Source organism: Bison bison, unplaced genomic scaffold (assembly GCF_000754665.1).
Source record: "Bison bison bison isolate TAMUID 2011002044 unplaced genomic scaffold, Bison_UMD1.0 scf7180017864241, whole genome shotgun sequence".
Taxonomy (NCBI): Eukaryota; Metazoa; Chordata; class Mammalia; order Artiodactyla; family Bovidae; genus Bison; species Bison bison.
The window spans coordinates 3,629,881-3,640,711 of NW_011494813.1; positions in this window are offsets into that span (position 1 = coordinate 3,629,881).

Below are 10,831 nucleotides of genomic sequence, written 5' to 3' on the forward strand. Positions count from 1 at the left end.
CCACACAGTCAAAGGCTTTGGCATAGTCAATAAAGCAGAAGTTTTTCTGGAACTCTCTTGCTTTTTTGATGATCCAGGGGATGTTGGCAATTTGATCTCTGGTTCTCTGCCTTTTCTAAAACCAGCTTGAACATCTGGAAGTTCACGGTTCACGTATTGCTGAAGCCTGGCTTGGAGAATTTTGATCATTGCTTTACTAGCGTGTGAGATGAGTGCAATTGTGCAGTAGTTTGAGCATTCTTTGGCATTGCCTTTCTTTGGGATTGGAATGAAAACTGACCTTTTCCAGTCCTGTGCCCACTGCTGAGTTTTCCAAATTTGCTGGCATATTGAATGCAGCACTTTCACAGCATCATCTTTCAGGATTTGAAATAGCTCAACTGGAATTTCATCACATCCACTAGCTTAAGTTGTAATTATAGTAAGTGCTTCCCCAACCCTCATTTTTACTCTTCATAAGAGCCATATGAATAGAAAGTGACCATTCTTAGCCCAGTTCAATCCATAGGTCAGGAAGGTCCCCTGAAGGAAGAAATGGCAACCCACTCCAGTATTCTTGCCTGGGAAATCCCATGAGCAGAGGAGCCTGGTGGGCTACAGTCCATAGGGTTGCAAAGAGTCAGACACCACTGAAGCAACTTAGCATACAGGCATGCAAAGCCAGGCTTTGGAGACAGGTGCGTTTGATCTGTTCCTCCACCCACCCCTCTTCCACCCAATCCTGCCCTTAGAAGAAGAGCCTTAGATCTGATGTTCACTGTTATTACTTCCAGGGAATATTGCAAAGATAAAGTTATTTGTAATTGTAGACACAGCATTAGTCAGACACAGCATTTTAATTTATTCAATAATCACTAATAGACTTTTTCTGAATATGCTGCTGCTGCTGCTGCTAAGTCGCTTCAGTTGTGTCCGACTCTGTGCGACCCCATAGATAGCAGCCCACTAGGCTCCTCTGTCCCTGGGATTCTCCAAGCAAGAATATTGGAGTGGGTTGCCATTTCCTTCTCCAATGCATGAAAGTGAAAAGCTAAAGTGAAGTCGCTCAGTCGTGCCCGACTCTTAGCAACCCCATGGACTGCAGCCCACCAGGCTCCTCGGTTCATGGGATTTTCCAGGTGAGAGTACTGGAGTGGGTTGCCATCGCCTTCTCCAATTTTCTGAATATGACAGGGGTACAAAATTTACTAAACAGAGTCCTTGCCTTTAAGGGCTCGAGGTCTAAAGGGGGAGGCAAACATCCCAGACAATAATTACAACAATGGGCAAAGTCTTAGAGCGGGGATCAGTACCTGGCACCTCAAGCAGAAGGTGCCTCAGGTATGAGGCTGAATTCTGTCTGGAAGCTGAGAAGAGGCTTTCTGGAGGAATGACCTGAAACTGAGTTGTTTCATTTTTGCTTTTTCTGGCCGCACTGCGCCACATGTGTGATCTTAGTTCGCCCACCAGGGATTGAACCAGTATCCCCTGCATTAGCAGTGTGGAGTCTTAACCACTGGACCACCAGGGAAGTCCTGAAGCTGAGTTTTGAATCTGAAGAATGTGCTTCAGGGCTTGGTGCCCAGGGCCCAGTGATGAAGGAAGGAGTGAATGAATCTAGCCACCAGTGAAAGAAGGAATCAGCTAAGGCTAGAGAGGGTTTCCCAGGTGAAGAGCCCATCTGCCAATGCAGGAGATGGAAGAGACGCGGGTTCGATCCCTGAGTCAGGAAGATCCCTTGAAGGAGGGCATGGCAACCCCCTCCAGTATTCTTGTCTGGAGAATCCCACAGACAGAGAAGCCTGGAGGGCTATAATCCGTAGGGTCGCAAAGGGTCAGACACGGCTGAAGCGACTTAGCACACAAGGCTGGAGAGAGACTGGGCCGGTAACTTGGAGACACTGTAGGTAAGGAGCAATCAAGAAAACACAAACCTTTGAGAGAGCCTGAGAGGGAAAGGAAAGAGGTGAAGAGACGGTAGAGGTCATGCAAACCAAGCAGAAGGGCTTCAAGGGGGAAGTGGTCAGCGGTGTCAGAAGTGGTGAGAGAAAGCAAAGACTGAAAAAAAAAAAAATCCTCAAATGTATCTCTGAGGAAGTCTTTGGTGTCCTCCTAAGAGCAAAAGATGTGACTGTAATGGGGGCGGGGCGGGGCACAGCTGTTAGCTGTCCGGCTCAGTCATTGGTCGGCATCAACAGTGGGCCCCTCCCCTAAGTTAGTGACCATTAGGAGTGACCGTTAGCAGTCCTGCTCAGCCATTGGTCAACATCTCAGTAGGTCCTTCCCCCTGCCCTTCCTCTGTATAAAACGAGCCTGAGTTAGGCTGAGGGGAGATGGGTTTTTTAGATACTAGTCTGCCATCTACTGCCTTTCCGATTAAAGTCGTATTCCTTTCCCCCAACAACAGGGCCTCCCGATGTATTGGCCTGTCCTGCAGTTAACAGAGTGAGCTTGGGCTAGGTAACGTTACATTGCCTCACTTCATTTATGGACCTAGGGCCTTGAAGGATCTGGTGGGAGCCCACAGGACGGCAGGTGCTGGACCCCTCCCAGCAGGAGGGAAGAGACATTGACCACCCCCCACCCACCAACCCCACCATAACGCCCCTCGCCCAAGGCCAGCGTGCAGAACACCCACAATGGAAAAGTGCAGGAAAGGGTGGGGGCCCAGGGACACTGCCCCCCAGCCCCTGTCACTGGAAGCCTGGTAGGGCCTTCCCGAGTCTGCTGTGTGCAGGGCTCCCGGAGCAAGGCCGCCATCCTCACTAAAGACCTTGACCACAGGGACTGATGGGAGTAATCAGATCCCCAGTTGCTAGGACCCAGGTGAGGCCTGCAGCCCAGAGACCCCAGGTTGGGGGTGGGGTGGGCAAAGGTTCACAGCTCCCATCATGGCCTCGCAGTGGCTGTCTAGTAACATAAGTCATTTCTTGAGACGCAAGTGACTTTTTATGACCCATGACAGACATGACAAGCTATAGGACCTCTTCAAGTGCATCCCCACTAGCAGAAAGAGAAGGAGCCCACAGAGTGGGTTTGAAGGGACAGTGACACAAAATTAAGTTTTCTTCATGATTTCACCCTATCAAAGTCAGTTCATTGAATTAAAAGTTTACAAGTGAAAATGGAGAAAAAATCCATTACAGGCAGACCTTAGAGAGATCACAGGGTTAGGCTCCAGACTACAGCAATACACAGAACATGGTAATTAAAAGAGTCCCGTGAATTTTTTGCTTTCCCAGTGCGTATAAAGGTTATGTTTTCACCATACTGTAGCCACTATGTGTGCAATAGCATTATGTCTAAAAAATGTACACAGTTTAGGTAGAAAATACTGTTTTGCTAAAAAGTGCTAAGCATCATCTAAACCTTCTCTGAGTCATAGTAGTAATATTAGAGATCACTGAATGTAGATCACCTAAACAAATATAATAATTTTTTAAAAGCTTGAAATATTGCTAGAATTGACAAAATGTGACACAGAGGCAGGGAGCAAGCAAATGCTGTTGGGAAAATGGCCCTAACAGACCTGCTCCACACAGGGTTGTGCCAAACTTTCAAGTCGTAAAAAGCATAGTATCTGCGAAGCTCAATAAAGCAAGGTGAGCCTGTACAAGCAGCGTGGTTGCTGAGGCCCAGCAGTCGCTCACACAGATATGAGTGCCCTGGTTCCAAACAAGATGACAAGGCTCAGAATCCACAGGGACAGCCATCACAGGTATGATTCCCAACCCTCATTGACCTAAAAATGTGAAGAAAGTAACCATGTACAAAAATACAATGATACACTGTAAGTGCTGGAATGGTAGAGGTGTGGGCTCAGTTGTATCTGACTCTGTGCAGCCTTATGGACTATAACCCCAGGGCTCCTCTGTCCATGGGATTCTCCAGGCAAGAACAGTGGCGTGGGTTGTCATTTCTTACTTCAAGGGATCTTCCTGACCCATAGATCGAACTTGCATCTCTTGTGTCTCCTGCATTGGTAGGCAGATACTTTATTACTGACCCACCAGTTAAGTACTCTAAAGGGGTCCACCAAATGTGAGAAAGAGAGAGAGAAAAGGATGGAAGGAGAGGAGGCAAGGCATTTCTTGAGAAAATTACCTGTAAGCTGAGAAGTATTGTACTTACCAGGCTGAGTACCAGTAGGGCCAAGAGTGAAGGGGGCATTGGTTAGAGCAGCCCACCCAGGATAAATGTGCCATTGGATGGGGAAGCCAGCAGGGTAGGGTCTTTGGGACGTTGATGCCAGGCCTTGGGCTGCCAGGTCCACCCATTTTCCTTGGCACCAATGTATCTCCAAGGTGTTTCTGTTCCTGCCATCTTCATGGAGAAGTGTGGTCTGCAAGTGTATAGTGGGCAGGTTCCAGGGAAGGAAGCTTCATCCATTTTCCCTCTTGTTTGTCAGCAAGCCTTTCTCCTTTGAAGATGCCAGTGAAAGTGATATTTCTTGGGACACTCTCAGCAATATTGTTAAATCTTCCTGGTAAGGTCCCTGCTTACATGTGCTTATTTTCTAGCACATGTAATTGGTATTATTTTATTATTTCATTCCTCCTCCCTGCATCTATCGAGCACTGTTAGATTGGACCTTGTGCTCAGTTGCTCAGTCATGTCCAACTCTTTGCAACCCCATCGACTGTGGCCCGCCAGGCTCCTCTGTCCATGGACTTCTCCAGGCAAGAATGCTGCGGTGGGTTACATTCGCTTCTACAGGGAACCTTCCTGAACTAGAGACTGAACCCAAGTCCATCCTGCAAATTGTTGGTAACACATCTTCAGTGAGATAAGTTTAGAAACAGAGTAAACATGTAGAACTTTTATGGAAGTTTGACAGAATAGTTTTTGTGTATTGAATCTAAAAAGAGAGAGAGATTTGGAGGGTTCAGGATGGATTTTCTTTTATAAATAAAAAACTAAAAATAAAAAAATAAAAAAATAAATAAAATTCAATTTAGTGACAAAAAATAAATAAATAAATAAATAAACTTGTGTTTAGTAGTCTTTGGGCTTTTTTTAAAGTTGAATTTTCCTAGTAGCTTATTATTATTTTCCAAAATATTGTTCTGTGATGGATTAAAAAAAAAAATCTGTCTTTCCAAAAAGGTGCTCTGACAGGCTTTGTTACTAGTTCAGTTCAGTTGCTCAGCTATGTCCGACTCTTTGCAACCCATGGACCACGGCACTCCAGGCTTCCCTGTCCATTCAACTCACAGACCTTGCTCAAACTCATGTCCATCAAGTTGGTGATGCCATCCAACCATCTCATCCTCTGTTGTCCCCTTCTCCTCCCGCCTTCAATCTTTCCCAGCATCAGGGTCTTTTCCAATGAGTCAGTTCTTCACAGCAGGTGGCCAAGCATTGGTGCTTCAGCCTCAGCGTCAGTCCTTCCAATGAATATTCAGGACTGATTTCCTTTAAGATGGACTGGTTGGATCTCCTTGCAGTCCAAGGGACTCACAAGAGTCTTCTCCAACACAACAGTTCAAAAGCATCAATTCTTCGGCCCTCAGCTTTCTTCATAGTCCGACTCTCACATCCATACATGACTACTAGAAAAACCATAGGTTTGACTAGATGGACCTTTGTCAGCAGAGTAATGTTTTTACTTTTTAATATGCTGTCTAGCTTTGTCATAGCTTTTCCTCCAAGCAGAAAGCATCTTTTAATTTCATGGCTGCGGTAACCATCTGCAGTGATTTTGGAGCCCAAGAAAATAAGTGGGCCTCAAAAGCACTTCGCTCAAAAGCACAGGCAGTTAAACCTGATAGTTCTCAAAAGGACCCAGAAACACTCTTGATGAATCAGAAGGGAGATTGGACCTACCCTGTAGATGTTCTCATTCAAAATAGAGGCTTTGGCCAGGTTCTTGACAGCTTTCCAGATTTCTGCCAGCAGTAAACACAGATAAGGAAGCTTTGAAAAAGCAGAGCACACTCCTCTTAAAAGACTTATTTATCCAGAGCGGACACTTGACTTTACAAGAAGTCCACAAAAAGAGAGCTGGCCAGAAGGAGGCACAGAAGGATTGGGTGGTATCGCCGATGCCCTTGGACAGCAAGGAGATCAAGCCAATCCATCCTAAAGAAAATCAACCCTGAATATTTATTGGAAGGACTGCTGCTGAAGCTGAAGCTCCAATACTTTGGCCACCTGTTTTGAAGAGCTGACTCATTGGAAAAGACCCTGATGCTAGGAAAGATTGAAGGCAAGAGGACAAGGAGGCAGCAGAGGGTGAGATGTTTAGATAGCATCACTGACTCAGTGGATATGAGTTTGCACAAACTGCGGGAGATAATGAAGGACAGGAAAGCCTGGCATGTTGCAATTCATGGGGTTGCAAAGAGTCGGACACAACTTAGCAACTGAACAATGAACAACTGATGTCTTTAGAGCCAAGTGTCATGTCTGCTTTTTCTGACTCTAAGGAAAATAGAAGAGTCCTGAGATGATGTAGTTACAAAGCCTCTGGCATAAATCCAAAGATGGCCACCATAATATCATTATTGTTAAACAATATTATGGTTAGGAAATCAGCTCTTCAAGTTCACCACATTTACCTGTGTGGTTCCTCCTAGATTGCTAAGAAAGGTGAAACCTGCTATTGGACGGATTTCGCCAGGGAAATGCCACAAAGTCCCCAACTGGGATACTTCATTGCCAGTGAGTCTGAGCCAGCCTTCAGCACTCATGGGCAATTGAAATTAACATGTTCTTAGTGGATACAACCAGTTCCCTTTATTTGTATTCTTAGCTGTTCTCATATGTCTTTAGTTGGTGTCTTCCATTAGAGTGAATTAGTTGGATTTTTGCAGGCAGAAAAAAATGTCTTCCCGTATCTTTTGTAATTTTCCCACATGCCTATTACATTCTGTACCCAGAGGGTTCTGAGTAAATGTTGACTAACCCGTTAACTAAATGATGTAAATCAAACAGCAGGCTCCGTTTCTCCTCTTTCAAAGTGCATTTATTTTCCATGCTGGTATATTGTTGTATTCACGGCTCCATGAATTAGGTTTAAAATTTTGGAAATGAAAGAAAAAAATTATACAGAATACTTGGCAAATATGTGTCAAGACCTAATTAGCTCAGAGAATATCTAAGCCATCCAACCATTGGAGGAGGCCTCCACCAATGAGATTTCTTGAAGGGAAATTAAAAACTAAAACACTGATTTTTTATATTCCAGTTTCTCATCTCTTCTTGAATTTCCTGAAAATTATCCAGAAAGGCCCCGTGTGTTCTTTCTTGGCCACAACATCAGTGAGAAGGGGCCCAGCTATGAGGGGGTTTGGAGGGAGTGAGGGTGGCAGGGTCTAGAGAGGACAGCCCAGTTGACGGGGGCGGGGAGTGGGGAACCACAGGCCACAGTGGTAGACATGAGCTCCAAGCTGCGGAGAATCAGGAGCCCCAATGGCACAGAAACTTCGTTCCGTTTTCCCTCACCATCCCCTTGTCTCCCTTCTCCCCTGCATTTGCCCACCACACCCCATCTTTGCTTAGCCAAACACACTTCCCTTATGATAGACAGACAAGGGAACTTGTTTGGCTGGGGTGTGGGGAGTGGCCCTTCATTGTGTTTTCAATAAAGTGTTTCATTTTCACTTGTCACCCCATTGCTCTGTAATCATCCTGCAAACCTAGCAAGTGGAACCACAGTTTTTTTGAGAAAGACCCCACACTCTTCAAACACAGCAAGTCTCAACCGCCCCAAGGAAGAGTGCATGGACGCTGACCAAATGCTTTGAGAACCACAAGTCATGTTTTAGACTCTTGTTACAGCTTGTTCCAGAAAGGCATATATGATGTCTCCACTGAATGTCATTTGGTAATAATACGGTTCATGTAGTGAGTGAGCACCATCCATGAGAGAGAAGCTAAAGAGAAGAAAGGGAGCCATGAAAAACAGGATCAAATAAGTACAGGCCCACGACTCTGGAATCTTGCCCTTTTCCAAAGACCTCATGAAAACTGAGAATTAGGCAACAGGAGGCGGGCAGAGAAAAGAAATGGACTTTGCCCATTTCTTCCTATTTCCTTTGTTTGGTTTTCCAAGAAATACATTCTGTAGCCTCATTTTGGTATGTTTGCTGTTGGCAGAAGCTTGTAGGCTATTTCATGTACAGGACTTCATTCAACAATACATTTTGAGGTCAGAACTTCATTACCTGTGGTCAAATCACATAGGCTATCTAGGTTATTTTCTAGGATATCAGGGGTAAAAAAAAGACTTTTAAAAACATAAGAAACAGGAAGGGTAGAAGGAACAGAGGGAAAAAAGGAGCTAGAAAAATGTTAAGTCAAATCTGAAGGGGAACAAACTATTTTTCCTGCCAACGTGAGGCCCAGTTACTTGTGTGTCTTCTTAAAGGGTGTGTGTGTGTGGTGGGGGGGTGGGGTGCAGAGGGGCCAGGAGACACAGGTAGTGCTGCCCTACATCTTCCGTTAACTGCATCCACTCACTTCCTAGGACCTTCCTGTGCTGTGCTGTCCTGTGCTTAGTGGCTCAGTAGTGTCCGACTCTTTGCGACCCCACAGACTGTAGCCTGCCGGGCTCCTCATGAGCTATGGGATCACTGGCAATGAGAAGTGGAGAAAAGCAGTCTGACCACACAGACCAGGAGAAGTGTAGATCACGCCCAGGCATAAAAACACATACCCGACTCCTTTCTTGGTGCCCTTGCACCTTGAGAACTCAGGCTCCCCTCTCATCAGAGGTGGGGCTTTGGAAGCAGATCCAGAATGGAAGGGATGGTGCAAAATTTGAGAACACGTTTTGGAAATGTGGAGGCAGTCTTTGTGCGGAGAGGGAGCCTTACTGGTTTGGGGGAGTTTTGGCTTTTCTTCAAGATCCTTTTTGGCTTCCCTGGCTAGGTCCTAGGTCCTTACAGGTGGTCGCAGAGAGGGGGAAGAGCAGCGAGTAAAAACAGAACCCAATTCACAACCCAATCTCAAACAAAGATACAGGCAAAAAAGCTCTTACATATGCGCGTGTGCACGCACACACACACACACACACACACACCCCTAGGACACTATCCTCTCAGGCAAACTAGCCCCATGCTAATCTTGAAGGGCCAGTGCCCCTTTAAGACTACAAAGGCATAGTCCTGTAGTTCAACTCATTGAGACACAACTGACTCCTCTGTCCATGGAATTTTCCAGGTAAGAAGTGGAGTGGAATGCCGTTTCCCACTCCAGAGGATCTTCCCCACCCAGGGATCGAACCCACACCTTTTGCATCTTCTGCACTGACACAAGGGTTCTTTACCACTGCACCACCTGGGAAACTTAAGACCACACTGCCTACTTGTCAAACCCTAAGGAAGGTGGAAGAAGCCAGAACCCTCTCTTGTACCCTCTGAGCCCAGAGGTTATTTAATCTTTAGTTTTGATCCACTTGAACTTTCATTCATGTTATATATTTCCAACTGCTCATTCTTTCATTCAACCATGATTAACATATTGTGGGCTTTTTCAGGTCAGTATGGATAAAACTTTTCATTCTGTTCATTCCCTTCTCCAGTTTGAAAAGTTTTATCTATACTGACCTGAAAAAGCCCACACTATGTTAATCTTGCCACAATATGTTAAACAGTGTCATATTTTATTTTGGGGGGCTCCAAAATCACTGCAGATGGTGATTGCAGCCATGAAATTAAAAGACGCTTACTCCTTGAAAGGAAAGTTATGACCAACCTAGATAGCATATTCAAAAGCAGAGACACTACTTTGCCAACAAAGGTCCATCTAGTCAAGGCTATGGTTTTTCCAGTAGTCATGTATGGATGTGAGAGTTGGACTATGAAGTAAGCTGAGGGCCGAAGAATTGATGCTTTTGAACTGTGGTGTTGGAGAAGACTCTTGAGAGTCCCTTGGACTGCAAGGAGATTCAACTAGTTCATTCTAAAGGAGATCAGCCCTGGGTGTTCTTTGGAAGGAATGATGCTAAAGCTGAAACTCCAATACTTTGGCCACCTCATGTGAAGAGTTGACTCATTGGAAAAGACTCTGATGCTGGGAGGGATTGGGGACAGGAGGAGAAGGGGACAAGAGAGGATGAGATGGCTGGATGGCATTACTGACTCGATGCACATGAGTTTGAGTGAACTCTGGGAGTTGGTGATGGACCAGGAGGCCTGGCATGCTACAATTCATGGGGTCGCAAAGAGTTGGACACAACTGAGCGACTGAACTGAACTGATAGATAAAACTACCGTATTTTTGTTATTAGATGCTTCAGTTAAGTTCAGCAGTTGTTCAGTTGTGGCTGGCTCTTTGTGACCCATGGACTAAAGCACACCAGGCTTCCCTGTCCATCACCAACTCCCGGAGCTTACCCAAACTCATGTCTGTCAAGTCAGTGATGCTATTCAACGATCTGCATATCTGATCTGCATATCAGGTGTCATCTGCATATCTGAAGTTACTGATATTTTCCCCGGCAATCTTGATTGCAGCTTGTGCTTCATCCAGCCCAGCATTTCTCATGATATACTCTGCATATAAGTTAAATAAGCAGGGTGACAATATATAGCCTTGATGTACTCCTTTCCCAATTTGGAACAAGTCTGTTGTTCCATGTCCAGTTCCAACTGTTGCTTCCTGACCTGTACAGATTTCTCAGGGGGCAGGTCAGGTGGTCTGGTATTCCCATCTCTTTCAGAATTTTCCACAGTTTGTTGTGAGCCACACAGTCAAAGGTTTTGGCGTAGTCAAAAAAGCAGAAGTAGATGTTTTTCTGGAATTAGATGCTTCAGTTCAGTTAAGTTCAGTTCAGTCGCTCAGTTGTGCCAGACTCTTTGCGACCCCATGAATCACAGCACGCCAGGCCTCCCTGTCCATCACCAAC